We start from the raw sequence: 15,875 nt of genomic DNA, 5'->3' as shown, positions 1-15,875 counted from the left end.
CTCCATATAAATATGTTAAGAAAACCAATTTTCAGGGCTTGGAGTCTAAACATCCTGAACTCCCCATCCCATCCTCCTTAGAGCATGTTTGCCATTACTCTGTATGCAAATGGACCATCTATCTATATGTCTTAAGATCCTTATATTCTACCTTTAATATTAACCACATTAAAGCACAAACTCACTGGTTATGGGAATGGGAAAGGGACACAGCCCTCTTTAGGCCATAATTCTACCTCCCGTGTCATTCCAGTTGAGATTCCAGCGGCAGAAATAGCAGTAATGGCAAGACCATTGCTCTGTGTATGCACGCACGCAGAGATGCCCATGTCTCCCTTCATATTTTCTAAACAGTTGTCTTTGCTTTCAGCAAATCCATACAGTCCCACTTGATTTTTGGATTTGTATTGACAGTCCATGTTCTTAACCTCACAATTCATGAAAAATGGTATGAAAATTAAGTTACAGTTGGAGCAACAAAAGAACAACAAAAAACACAGAGAAGGATGCAAGTACAAGCAATTCTGATCTGACCCTGAACTCAGAATAAAAAAGCTCTCTATATTCTCATCCTGTCTCCCTCATTCCTTGCACACATTATAACCTAAGTCACATACAATAAGTAGAACAGCATTCCTCAACTGCACAGGCACATGGCATCAGACACAAACCTGGATGCCGCACAGTTTCTATGTGAATGGCACAAAATACCTGCTTGACCTCAGTTGGATCCCAATCTCCTCTCTTTCAGAACACCCAAGCACTGCCTAGCATGGTCCTGACCCATTTTTGGACAGTACCCGCCTCACGTGTTCCCTTCTTTATACCTGCTCCACAGAGACCAGGCTTGAGTTCAGCTCGGTGTCCCTGGAACACCTGTTCTCTATACTGGAGAGGGTGTCCCCAAAAACCCTAGTCCACCTCTCTAGCCTGTTTGTAGGTTCTTCAGAGGAGGGGGGGGTACATCTCTGAACCTCAGAGTTGGCTAAGCACCTGCTATTATAGTTACACAGAAGAGGTTTGCACCATGAATCTATTCCCCACCTCTAAAACTTTATTTATGAAGAAAACCATAGGAAAAACATAGTAAACACTTGGGAGTAAAAATATGTCTAACAATGGTTCTGAGCCAACAAAACTCTACCTTTGTGCTTAAAGGGGACACTGTACCTGCAGGGCAGCCCCTCTATCTTTATCCATCTCTGCTTCCATAAGCTGAGGAAACCTTGCCTGTAGGCTAAAGGATGAGAGCAGAGGAACATCTTGTTGGAGTTGCAAACCTTCACTCTGGTGGTAAAATTGCTCAAGGTAAATCATTCTGGGGATAGGAAGAGAAGACTAGTATAGGGCACTATAGATCTGTAACAGCATCCTGGGCTTACACCTAGCAGAGACCAGAAGTACCCCTCACACACCAGACATCAACTCTATTAGGCAGGCAGGCAGGCAGGCAGGCAGGCAGGCAGGCAGGCAGGCAGACAGACAGACAGACAGACAGACAGACAGACACGCGCGCGCACAAACTCTCACACACACCAGCATCCTAACACTTTGCAATAAAAAAACGATCCAAGCTTGTTTAGTATTTTAAGACAGACTCTTATTATGTAGTCCTGACTGACCTAGAACTTGCTATGCAGCTTAGTCTGGCATCAAACTCGAAATAATCTTTCTGCATTAGGTCCTGAATGCTGGGATTACAGAAGTGAGCCACCACATGCAGCCAGCCTGCAGTTACCTATGCTTGAAGAATACTCCATCCTCAACACTATTTCAATCTATCTTTCTGGATTCTTTTAAATCATGTCATACTTCCCTTCCTTGGGGGACCTAAAAACATACATTGCATTAGCTGGTAAAATGCCATAGTGGATAAAGAGCCCACTACGTAAGCACAAGGGTAAGGATCTTAGTTCAGATCCTCCAAATCCACATAAAACACCAGATTCGGTAGCACAAGATTTTAACCCAAGCAACATATGAAAGCAGAGAAATTCATACCTGAAGCTCAACAACTAGCTAGCCCAGCTCAATCAAAGAGCTTCTGCTTCAGTGAGAAATATCCTCAAAATACGGTATGTGGGCTGGATAGATGGCTTGGCAGTTAACAGCCGGTACTGCTCTCCTGGAAGACCCAAGCTGGGTTCCAGGCACCAACTTACAACCATCTCTCACTTTAACTCTAGGGGATTAAGTACCTTCTTTTGGCTCCATAGACATATAAACACACACAGTACACACTCACAGGCATGTGATAAATCTTTTTTAAAACCCAATTTTAAAAAATAAAATAAAGGTAGAGATTACTAGATGGAAGACACTCAAAATCAATAGAGGAAAGACACCCAACATCTGGCCTGTGTACCCACGTGCAAACATTCACTCACATACACCAACAAGTACACATACCTTCCACACACAACATACATACACACCAAAAAAGTAAAAGCAACATACTCCCCCACCACATTTGTTTGAGTGACCTACATTCTATGAAAATGACCCAAATATAAAATCTGCACAACTTACTTTTCCCATTTTAAAAAAGTTTCCATGTTATGAAGAGGATTCAGAAAACTCCGACAAAAAAGAGATTGCACCCCTCCTTCCCTCCCCCCTCTCTCATTAGTTTTGCTCAGAAGCCCGAGGCCAGGGGGAACTCAAGAGACCATCCTCCTCCACGTCAAGGCGCATCATCTTTCCCATGGCTGGCCGAGATTTCTGCAGGTTACATAAATATTACTTTTGAATGGTTGTTTATTTTCTTTCCACTTGTGGACCAAGAATTAAATGGATGGCTGGAAACAGTCTACATCAAAGCTCTTTTATCCTTTTAACCATGCCTTCAATGAGCACTTTCATCCAACTCCAATCACCATTCCCTACCCCCACATACAAAGCAGAGTCTAACTGCAGAATCACAGGCTATTTCTGGGATCTCAGGCTTGTAACTCCTTTTAACACAATCAAGCTCACAAGTGAAGGGGCTCTTAGAAATCAAACTGATTCCCTTGGGTGGGCTCAGAGTGAGTAAGCTGTCATACAAGTGTGCCTTTGGCCCTGCATCCTCAGAACAGTTTGATCTGTGGCCACCATCCCCTCACACCCTCCCCAGTCTTTCCTCTGGGGCTAAAGACCAACTTTCATGAAAACAGCCCCTCATGTCTTAAAATAAGGTTCCTGTTTTGTTTGCATGCAAGCATATGTGAGGCCCTACAGCGAACATCAGATGCCCTTCCTCAGTTGCTCTCCACCTTAGGTTGTGCAAGAGTCTCAAACGGAACCTAATACTCTAAACTGGCCAGCTGCCCCCACCCACCAGCTCTGGTGTTATAGCACGTGCTGCAGTACCTAGGTTTTCGCATAAGTACTGAGGATTTGAACTCATTTCTTCATATTTGTAAGAACAAGCATTTTATAAACTGAGCAATCTATCAACCCAATTCAAATCCTTTTAATTCCATCCCCCACCATCAACTACTTAAAAGTTCACAGCTTGAAAGCATCTAAAAATAAACAGTATGCAAAGCTGGGCCCAGCAGGTGTAGACTAAAGATCTCCCAGTCCTAAAGACCCGCACAGACCCTACTGTAAATCAGCAGGACAATAGCCCTAATTCTGGAACCTAAATACACAGGATGGGGTCTGGGCAACAATGGATAAAGAAACTACTACATAAGAGAGGCTAAAAGAAAGGCGAACCCTTCCCGAGCTGCATTAGTCAATGAACATCAGCAGGAAGCCAAACAGGTAAACAATACCCACCTCCAGGGCCTCCTTACTGAAAGAGCCAAGAGACAAACACCAACAACAAAGAGCAAACTAGCAGGTCTCAGCTTCTAATTGCCATGGTAATTAGACTTATTCAAGGCCAGGGCCTGGGAATTTGCCCTGGGAATCGGAGTAGCTTTGCATTCCCTTAAAAGGTTATAGAGGAACTTGACCAAAAGACCCAAGCCTCACCTTGCAAAGACTCCCTACTGGTCAAATTTAGAGCAGCTTGTGCATCTAACACAAGTATCACAATGATGGATTGTAACACACTTTTAATGAATGACTACAATGGTAACTTCTATTGTTACAAGATACAAGATACCTAACAAATGCAATTTAAAGATGGAAGGGTTTATTTTGCTCACAGTTTGAACAATCTATCAGACCAGAGAAAGCACAACATTTTAGGAAGCTGAACAAACCAGACAGTCAGGAGCAGAGAGGTAAATCCTGCCTGGTGCTCAGCTCACACTCTCCTTTTCATTCAGTCCAGGACCCCAGCCCCATGCATGGGTTGGTGTCACGTATAGTTAAGGTAGGTCTTCCCACCTTAGTGAACATAATCTAGACATAGCTCAGGTCTGAAGAACCTTGATCCTATCAAGTTAACCATCAAAATCACATGACTCTTTTATTAAAAAAAAAAGCACAGCTCTAGGCTCTTTTTTAAGACTAGGAGGCTAGACTCATGGCTCTGTAGTTGTTATTTGTTTCTCTTGCAGAGAAATCAGGATTCAATTCCCAGCATCAACATGGTGGCTCACAATTGTCTTTACTACACACTTCCAGGGAATCCAACGTCCTCTTCCGGCCTCCATGGGCATGCATGTAGTACACATACATTCAGGCAAACATTCATATACATAAAATACAAATAGATCTAAAAGAAATAATAGACTGTATTCTAATACAAGCAAAATCAATAGGAGAATTAGAAACACATCATTTTTTTCTCCATCCTTATAAAATTGGGTACTTCTTATTTACATTTCAATTGTTATTCCCTTTCCCGGTTTCCAGGACAACATCCCCCTAACCCCTCCCCCTCCCGATCTATATGGGTTTTCCCCTCCCCCCATTACCACCCTCCCCCCAACAATCACATTCACTGGGGGTTCAGTCTTGGCAGGACCAAGGGCTTCCCCTTCCACTGGTGCTCTTACTAGGATATTCATTGCTACCTATGCAGTTGGAGCCCAGGGTCAGTCCATGTATAGTCTTTAGGCAGTGGCTTAGTCCCTGGAAGCTCTGGTTGCTTGGCATTGTTGTACTTTTGGGGTCTCGAGCCCCTTCAAGCTCTTCCAGTTCTTTCTCTGATTCCTTCAACGGGGGGTACTATTCTCACTTCAGTGGTTTGCTGCTGGCATTCGCCTATGTATTTGCTGTATTCTGGCTGTGTCTCTCAGGAGAGCTCTACATCCGGTTCCTGTCGGCCTGCACTTCTTTGCTTCATCCATCTTATCTAATTGGGTGGCTGTATATGTATGGGCCACATGTGGGGCAGGCTCTGAATGGGCGTTCCTTCAGCCTCTGTTCTAAACTTTGCCTCCCTATCCCCTCCTAAGGGTATTCTTGTTCCCCTTTTAAAGAAGGAGTGAAGCATTTTGATCATCCTTCTTGAGTTTCATGGAAACACATCATTTTGTTGTTGTTTTTAACTAACAGCATATGGGTTGAGGACTTGCCAAAACAAAAGGTTTTTCACATTCTAGGCTCTCCCAATAATTCTACTTTGCTTGTGTTTATTATGGAACCCAGCTACTGTCAACATGCAAGTGAATAGGACTGGTAGAATCGTGATAACAAAGAGCTACAGTTCCCCAAATATGCCCTTCTCAACATGTTTAATAATACATTCATGGTCTTCTGTAAGAGCAGCACAGGCTTTTTAACTACTGAATGAGAACTATGCGAAAAAGAAGCAGCAATGACACCTCGGACTGGTCAAATACTTTCCAAAGCTACATGGTAGATGCACCTTCATTCAAATGGGAATAGTCAGCTATGCAGTTTGTTTCCCCCCCCCTCTCTCCCTCCCTCCCTCCCTCCCTCCCTCCCTCCTTCCCTCCCTCCCTCCCTCCTTATTTCCTTCTCTCTCTCGTTTCTGGACACAGGGTTTCTTGTCCAGGAACTCACTCTGTAGACTGGGTTGGCCTCAAACTCAGATCTACCTGCCTCTGCCTTCCTAGTGCAGGGATTAAAATTATGTACCACCACTGCCCAGCTAGTTGTGCAGCTCTAAATCTCACTCTAATCATAAGAAATCAAACAGATCATCAAACTCCCATGCCTTGGCAGAACATAGAGGAGAATCTAATACAATGAGGATGCCTTCGAGATGAAAACAAGGATCAATTGACTGAAGAAATGTAAACCTGTAGATTAAGCAAAACCAAATGAAGGTCAGTGTGAGAGCTAACTAGTTGCCTATGCTTGCTTAAAGGAATTCTATGGCAGCAATTTCTTCAGGATAGGGCTACAAAGATGGCTGAGCAGGTAAAGACCACTGAGCCTCACGACCCAAGTTAGATCCCCCGGACCTACATGTTGAAAGCAAAGAACTGATTCCTGAAAACTGTTCTCTACAGGCATGTACTCCCTCTCCCTCTTCCTCTCCCCCACACATACACACACAAAGTAACAGTAGCAGTAGTAATAGTAGTTAGTTGTAGTAGTAGTTCTCTTTTAAAATGTCAAAGAGGTGCTGAAAAGATAGTTCCATAGTTAAGAGTCTTAGTGATCTTTCAGAGGATCAATTCCCAGTGCTCAAGTCAAGTTACTCATTGTCATCTGTAACTCTAGCTTAAGGAATCTGATAGCCTCTTTTGGCTTCTGAAGACACTTGCATAAAGTCACACACAAGACATATATACACATACACATAAAGACAAGTCAAGGGATTGGGGGAATGATCAATGAAAAGAATATTTGTTGTTCAAATATACAGCTCCCATGCAAAAAATCTGGCATAGCTCTATGCACTATAATCCCAGAGCTGTGAAGAGAGGAGTCAGGAAGATTAGAAGAGCTTGCTGACAGCCAATCTAGATCCCAGTTCAGTGAAAAACTATGCCTAAAGGACAGCAGGCTAATCCACGTCCTCCTTTGGCCTGTATGTACGCACTTACATACAACATGTGTACGTACATACACTGCCACTCACCCAATCAAAAGTAGTTGAGAAAATAAGCATTCACCTTACATTTGTATGTGTATAAACACAGACACACACAGTTACTTACGTTGAACATAAGCAACATACTATAACTTTGCAAGAACTATGCTTCCTTCTTCTATTAACTGTGTGCCCTAGGATGTCTATTTAAAAAAAAAAACAGGAAAATGAGTATGAGGATGAAAACTTAGTCACATCTCTTAAAACCAACAATCTCTTAAAAGTCAGTGATACCCAGCATCCCTTCTGCTTTGGAAAGTGAGATCCTCAGAAATCTGAGACATGGCTCTCTTGGATGGGCCTGGTGCCGAGACTCCTGACCAGTTATTTCCTTAGCCTCATGAGTAGATAGACATGTAAACACATACAAAGAAAACTAACAAAATCAAGGTAAGCAGGACACATTGTCAGCAAGAATTCCATGGCACCAGCTTCTGTCCCACACATTCAGCTAGTCCACAACTATGGAGCAAGTAACAGTATGTCTCTGAGATGGACACACCATGACAACCACATCTGCTCTCTTTGTCCCAGCAACACTTTAGGAAATTTTGAAAATGGAAAAGCACCTACAGAAGTTAGGTATGGTGACAAGGAACAGGGAAGTAAGATAAAGGGGATGTGACTGAGCAGAGAATCTTGCGGACATGAGCCAGAACTCCCACTGCTTTTGTCTAACTCAGGACTACCAAGAGCAGTACCCAGAGCAAAGGTCTGGGGGATATGGGCAGACTCCTACTGCCTTCTTCCAGTACACAGTAACTGAGTGCCCAGGTGCACAGCAACTGAGCTTCCATTGTTCTGGGTCAGTAGCTGTCTCTTAATATACCACAGCTACTGAGAGTGCCCACTAATCAAGTCTTTGAAATCTGTAGCCATTCCTAAACTGTACACACACACACACACACACACACACACACACACACACACACAGTGGTGGAGAAACCCATCTAATCCTGGCAGTCAGATAGAATTAACACAGTGGACATTGGTTCCTTCAGTTTTTATTGCTCCACGCCCATCTTCTAAGAACACCCTGTTTTCTTTCTGTGGTTATTTCCCCCTTTCTCTCTTAAAAATAATGCTGAGCAATTGGTCTGGGGATATGCTCAGTTGGTAGAATACTTGCCTTCAAGCACAGTGCCCTGGATGTCATCCTACCACCACATAAACATGGAATGACAGATGCAGCAGACCTCTAACCCCAGCACTCAGGAGGTAGATAGAGGCAAGAAGATTAGGAGTTCAAGATCATCTTTAGTTACATGGCAAGTTTGCAGCCAGCCTGGCATGCATGAGATCCTTCCTACACCTGACAAATAATGCTAAAGACAGAATTTATAGAATTGTAGTTTCCCTCAGTCTGTTCTCCTAGATTTCAAGATGGTTCAAAGCAGGGTCTTCCCAAATTATGATGGCAATGTACCAAATTACCCCTAGAGACAGAGTCACCCCAGTCGTCAGTTAAGACTCCTTGTCTCCCAATGTGATAGAAAATGTACCATGATGATTTACTGGAATACCTCTATCTGGTCCCCAAGTCTCTTCCACTATGACAGAAAAATGTACCATGTGGGCTTAGTAGGATGTGTCTTGCTGGTACCTACATTACCAATAAGCAACCAAGTGCAGCAGTGGCTTCCAACAAGGCTTAGAGGATACAAATCAGCCAGTGTCAGGCCAAGAGTGGGTAGTGCCAGACAGTGAATCTTGCTGGGAACAGCCTGAGGGTAGGAGGAAGCATTTGAAACCCAAGCACTTGGTCTATGGAAAAACTTCCAGGGAATTCTGATGACTTTAAACAATGTATTTACCACCTTACATGCCTAGCAAATAAAATTGCAAACAATTTTCCAAAGCAGTTAAAAGTCAGACATTCACAGACATTTACCCATGACAAGTCGTGAACTACAACCACAGCAACACCGATGACAAAAATCAACCTCTAGAGACTGGAATTATTTCCTCTACTCAAACTGTTTTGCGAACCTAGGTGCAAGAAGAGACAGCCTATCAAGATTTGGGTTTTCTTTCTGCTTCTGAAGTGGCGGTCTTGCTATGTTGCTCAGGCTTCTGGTCTTATGTGATCCTCTTCTATCAGCTTCCTGAATAAGTAGGACTGCAGGTGTAAATAAATCATTATATGGAACTCATATATATTCGTTTTAAAGGGAAAGGGCTGGAGATTTAGCTAGGCAAGAACAAAACCGTGGATTTGTTCCTTAGAGGAAAAAAGATAAAAGATAAATCAAAGGGGTATCGAATAGGGTGGACAGAAACAATTTTCCTAAACCATAATGTATGTATCAGCTGTCAACTTTTCAAAGCTGTGTAGCTCTGCTTAATGGCCCATCAAAACTTAGTAAAGTGTCAAGTGAAGACTGAGAGCCAAGTCCTCAGTGTGGACTGTGAATGAACACCGTCACCTAGCTTCTATATACGCACACACTGGTTTTTGAAATACAAGGCCAAGAAAAGGAACAGTCTCTATTATCATTGTTGTGGTATCTAGGCCACACTGTTCATTTCTGGTGTCTTGTTTCTTAGTCCAGCAAAACTGCCCTGACTCCTGCTGCCCAACCACTCCCACCTCAAGCTCAAATGTCTCTGCCTTCAATTAATTGCCATGGTACCCTCAAAAGAACCTTATTAGCTTAGCTACAAACTTCTTCTGTTATCCCAGCTGCAAGAACCCTAAGAGCTGTTGTCCATAATTAGCCTAGGGATGTTGAGTGCATTGGTATGCTAATATGTCCAAGAAACAAACAAACAATCTCTCTCTCTCTCTCTCTCTCTCTCTCTCTCTCTCTCTCTCTCTCTCTCTCTCACACACACACACACACACACACACACACACACACACACAACATCCTGGAAAATATCCAAGAAACTATTATAACTTACCATGAAAAGTGAGTTAAAGAAGCTTTTAGTTTTTAAATTGTTACTGTCTTGTCTTTTTTAAATGTTAATCCAAATAAACAGCATGTTCCTATAAGAAATTTAAATGTATACAAAATCTGAAAAGGAGGGAGCCAGAGCAAGCACTTACCATGAAACACTATCTCCTTTTCAAGCATCAGTTCCTCTGGTAAACTCTTCTTACAATACCCACCCCCTGTTCATCCATCCAGTGAGTTCATACGGAAGAGGCAAAGAAACCCCTTTCCTGTCCTTGGAGAAACAGAACCCAATGGATCCAATGTGGCTCTCTCAGCATAAGTCCCACATACTGGAGCATCCCACCTCAGATACTGAACATGCAATGAATTAAAAATAAAAACACCCAAACAAATAGCATTGCCCCATAATCCGCTAAGGACCACTTGTTCCCACAATCTTGAAGTAGTAGAGTTAATCAGAGCTAAATTCCACTAAACAGGCATTTTGCTTTATTTTCTTCAGTTATATTTTTATTCTTGATTCTCAAGCTCCCCCTTTACCCTAGTAAACAGAAATGCTCCCTCTAATTGTTAATTACTTGACACACTTTTCACAAACAAACATTTTACATTTATGCCCAGGCAAAGTTAGACAGCAGAGAGAGACTGCATTCTGGCCTATCTAAGCTGACAGAAGAATACATTTTCACACCCTTTAAAAGACAATACCAGAGGGAGTCACAAACAATAGAAGATGCTAAACAATTCACAATAATATCCCCTGGGGCTTGTCACTAATTTGGAGGCTTTTCCAAAGAAATATCCAAGTCATTAGTGAATCCGTAAGTATCTTATTTTTAAAAATTGGGAAGACAGAATCAGGACAAAACCTCAGCATTTAGACTTGTAAGTGATGAAAGGTCTAAGTCTTTCATGAACTGTGAAGACAAACCATTCGTCCAGTCCTAAACCACCACAATTTTGAAGGGAACAGTGATGATCTTTGGTGACATTTCCCTTTGCTGCTTCAGCCTTGTTTATCACTTTCCCTGTTTTTAATTTATTTTCCTGTATATGATGGTCAGCTTTATGAGGACAGAAAGACAGCAGGAGGATTTTGTCTAAAAGGGCTGGTCATGGCCATGTGCTGGCCTTTCTTGGTTCATGGCGTATCTCTGGCTCACTGAAAGCTGACTTGGCTCCTCCTAGACAGACCCATCTATCTGGCTGTGATCCTGTTCTCAGTTTTCAATGCCTAGGCTCCTCCAGCACCCTTCCTCCTTGAGTGAGTTGCTACCTAGTTTCTGTGATTCTGTCTTAGTGACCTTTCCAGTACACTACATCCTCTCCAATCCTGGTTGTCACACAGTTATCCTGGATAGATTCTGCATATCCGTGGATTCTTTAAGTGCTAATACGGATCACTTCTAAGACCTTATCCAGAGCAATACATGATGTGGTGGTTTGAATGAGAAATGCTTTCCATGGTCTCCTGATACCAATGATATCACTAGAAGCAAGTTTGAAGATTAAATGCCATGCACATCCAAGAACCAGGCTCTGGAAGCCATACCTAAAGAACACAGATGAAAATGTCACTGTCTTGAACACATCTCAGAGGATAGTTTAGTAGGAAGACAGAACTGTACAAAGACTATCAGAAGATATTTGACTCTTGCTCCTCTCTTGCTCTTCCCTTTCTGTCCCTGCTCTCTCCCCATTCCCTTTCCCCACTTCTCTTTTCCACGTGCTCATGGCCAGCCTCTACTCCTCCCCCCACCAGCCTCTCTGCCTTTCTCTGCCTCTACTACCCTCATGACTCCCCTCCCCATGCCCTGAATAAATTCTATTTTATACTGAAAAAAGATATTTGAATATATTCTTGAATAGGAAATGTTCCTGAAGGTTCTTGTACCTAAAGGAGTAGATGCCAGTTAATAGGAATGTACAAGTGACTGGATCATGAAGTCTCAGCCTGTTCCTATCTGTCTCTGTCTGTCTCTTTCTCATATCCATGATGTGAGCCTCATTACTCAGCTACACACTCCCAATCAATTATTTCTTGCCTCAGCACCCAGGAACCTAAGGAGCAACAGAGTGACCAAAACCTCTGAAATCATGAGCTAAAAACAAGTCTGTCTTCCTTTGATGTCTATCAGGTATTTTGTCACAGCAATAAAAAGTTAAAACACACATATCAACCAAGAAGTGCTACAGCCCTTGATATATTACATTAACACTGTATGTAAAAGCAGAAAGCCACTGGAAGATGGGGATTTTTTTAGAACAGGGGGATATATGAGCAGGTTAAAAATAAGAGCACAGTCAGAGAAAAAGGGGTAGGGACCATCACACAACACCCCCAAGTCCATCACACAACACCCCGAGGGAAATAACCCTTAACAACTGTCCATGCACCAAGTTGTTCACCTATGCAACTTTACTGAAATCTCCTAACAACTTACTTCATTAAGCATTCTTCTGACTCACACACTGGTAAATAGAAGCTAATTCACCCAGGAGTACCCTGATCCTTGTCATTCCCCACATCAGATTTCATGTGGCCTTATGACCTTCAAGGGAACCACAAGAATGCAGTGAAGATCACAAGGTCTCTACAAATTTAAACACATACACAGTGCTCTAAGATATTCCTTGCTACACCCCCCACACACACACACACAAACACAATCTACTCTCATCCTCATTCCGAATGCCACATGGTGCACAAAGATAGAAACCAAGATTGGCATTTTCTGTATCCTTCATCTTCTCTCTCCTGCCAATTCTCTCTCCCTCCTGCTCACTGAGTAGCATGTTCTAGGCAGCTAAGTCATCCATCTGCTCTACTGCCCATTCTTATCGAGTACTGGGGAAGGGCCTCAGGCCAGCTTCTTCACAGCAAGTGCACATTCACTTTGGCACTGGGCCATACAACCTTTCCCCAGCCACCAGCACCTGCCAAAGGCCTGGCATGCAGACTTTAGGCTTGCCAGCAAGTAAGGAAGATAGTCTGGGGCTCTGAACACATGGCATCTTCCAAACAAAATAAACAGCAAACATCTCCCTGGAAACACATACAAAAAAACATCCCACACATCCTTCTTTACAAAAGGGAAGGTGGGGTGATAGGTGTGGTTCAGTGACAAAGTACTTGCCTAGAATGCACAAGGCACTAAAGCACACCACCAACAACAACAACAACATCAACAACCACCACCACCACCACCACCACCACCACCACCACCACCACCACCACCACCACCACCACCACCACCACCACCATTCATCCATCAGTACAATCATGCCAGAGCAACGGCTCAGTGATTGAATAGCTTAGCAGGTATGCATAAGGACTTGAGCTCAACTCCTAGCATCTATGTAAAATCCAGGTACAGCACCAGGAGGAAAAGACAGAATGGTTACAGAACAAGATGAAGAGTGACAGGGGTACACAGCCAACATCAACCTTTGGTCTCCAAGAACATTTGTACAAGTCCCTATATCCACAGGAAATGTGACGGGCATTCTCTGGGTATTTGGAACACAAACTAGGCAGGAATTATGAAAATGAGATGCTATGCACTTACTAACAAAACTCAGACATCTGGAGAGAAGGAAAAACAAAAAATGTAAGTCAAATGGATTTAAACCTTCAGTTCTCAAACCTCTCCCTTAAATTAGTAAGTACCTTAGCTAACATTTCACACATTCCTTCAATCGCCATTCATTTCTATCGGTGCTCTCCATGCCATGACCTTGACCACAGACAGGACTGAACAACCCACAAAGGCACATCTTTAGTATGATCAGTCACCAAAGACAGATTTCCAAAGCAATCACCTCTTAGATATCGCTTGGAACCCCAACTTCCCAAGCCATCCATATCTCCAATGCACCCACAGAGACCATATCTGGCTTCCACAGATTCCCCAGGCCACAACAGATACAGATCTAGGCCACTTAGTGTTGACTGGATGTTGTCTTAGTGAGGATTTCTATTAGTGTGATGAAACACCATGACAAAAAGTAACTTGGGAAAGAATGTGTTTATTTTACTTATACTTCCATAACCCAGTTCATCACTGCCATCACTGAAGGAAGTCAGGGCAGGAACTCTAACAGGGGTAGAACCTGGAGACAGGAGCTGATGCAGAGGCCAAGGAGGGTTACTATTTACTGAATTGTTCTTCATGGCATTCTCAGCCTGCTTTCTTACAGAACCCAGGATAACCAGCCCAAGGGTAGAACCACTCACAATAGCTGGGCCCTCCCACAGCAATTACTAAGAAAATGCCCTACAAGTTTGCCTACAGTCTCATCTTATGGAGGCAACTGAACTTCCCTCCTCTAAGATACATTATGTCAAATTGAGCCAGTACAGATGTCAACAGAAGCACAAATTCAAATCAATAGACACCAAGGCCCACAGCAGCTTCATTAACAACTGCCAACAGGCAGAACAAAACCAAGTGCCCACAAATGAATAACCAGAAAAACAAAACCTGATCTATTTCCTCAATGGCAAATGTCCAGTTACACATTACAAAGTGTATAACCCCTGATACAGTAGCTACTTGTCATGCTGCTGTGACAAAATACCTGGCAAGAAACACACATGAGGAAGAAAGGGTTTTTACCTTGGCCCTGAGTTCAATCATCAGCACTTGAGGGAGCAATTAGGAGGGAAGGAAAATGTAGAGAGGAAAAGTGGAGAGAAGGGGAAAGGAAAGTAGGAAGAAATGGGAGGTATGAGGAGGAAAGGAAAAGAAGAAAAGGAAAGGGAGGAGGAGGGAGTTAAAGAGAAAGAGAGGAGGGAAGGGTAGAGGGACAAAAGAAGGATGTAGAAGAGAAAGAACAGATGGGAGATGGAGGTATTGAAAGAGAAGATGTGTAGATCAAGACAATGGTAGGGATTAAGATGATAAATGTTATATGGAAATTTGTGTCACTTTTTAAATTATATTCACTCTATTTATTTACTCACTTTTTTGTGTATGCATACATGAAAGCCTGAACTCACGTGCCTGTAGATGTCTGATGACCTTGCAGGAGTCTGTTCTCTCCTCCTATCACGAGGACCCTGGGACTGAATTCAGGTAGACTTGGGAGTGGGCAACTTTACCCACTGAGATAGCTATCTCAGCCATCCTGCTGTGTATTTTGTCACAATCTTTTAAAGCTAACTAAAATAGCAAATCCTTCTACATGAAGAACCCAAGAATAATGTTATCACTAACATACATGACTCAAGTCCATAATGTGCTGAAGGACAAAGATCCTTTTCGACTTCCCACCATGCCCCACAGTACCCCACTTTGCTTACAATGAACCCCATAAACATGAGCTACCCAGAGGAAAGTTCCAAATGGTTCAATAAAAGGTGTCTCATAACTTTGCAAAAAATCCATGGAGTGAGCCTGTAAATTGCTTTAAGACTGTGTTGGAAAAAAAAATGATCAGTGACATATTATCTCAAAACCTTTCTAGGACTACTCAAAATTTGGGTAATAGACTTTGAGAACTAGATATCAACCCTTTAAAATGTCTTATCTTGCCATTAGAGAAAAGGAAAGCCATAGCTGCTATAAAAATTCAGAGAGCAGCCCAACCTGCAGTCATTTTTCCCCGTCTGGCATGTTTCTCATGGTGAGAAAGGAAAATGTATGAATAGTATGTCGGACCCTACTCCAATCTCAATTAGCTCTGCTCTGACCTCAACAGATGAGCTCAGAGCCTGATGTGCAACACACGGCAGCCATTACCTGTGTAATCAAAATGCACAGAACGTATTTAACTACATAGGGCACTGCCAAAAAACACTAACACCACACAATCCAAGCACTCTGTGTCAATGCTTAGGCAAACAAGAATTACCCAATACTCAGCATACTTCCACTGGCTGTATGTAATAACCTGTAATGACTAATACTGTGGCTTGTAAAGTGTTTTAAAAAGCATGAAGGCTATAGCTTCAGGTAAGGACTGCCTGTGATAGCTCCACTACAGGCAGTCATAGTACATTAATGATAATGCAATTGTGT

The 15,875-nt window shown here is 42.7% G+C and overlaps 1 protein-coding gene across 2 annotated transcripts in view; it reads right to left on the bottom strand.

Annotated features, from left to right (window-relative positions):
• Positions 1-15,875, bottom strand: part of Tbl1x (transducin (beta)-like 1 X-linked) — a 156,550-nt gene that overhangs the window by 94,150 nt on the left and 46,525 nt on the right. The gene's annotated exons all lie outside the window — the stretch shown is intronic.

The sequence above is a fragment of the Rattus norvegicus genome, chromosome X (genome assembly GCF_036323735.1).
Source record: "Rattus norvegicus strain BN/NHsdMcwi chromosome X, GRCr8, whole genome shotgun sequence".
Taxonomy (NCBI): domain Eukaryota; kingdom Metazoa; phylum Chordata; class Mammalia; order Rodentia; family Muridae; genus Rattus; species Rattus norvegicus.
This window is presented reverse-complemented; position numbering and strand designations above follow the sequence as displayed.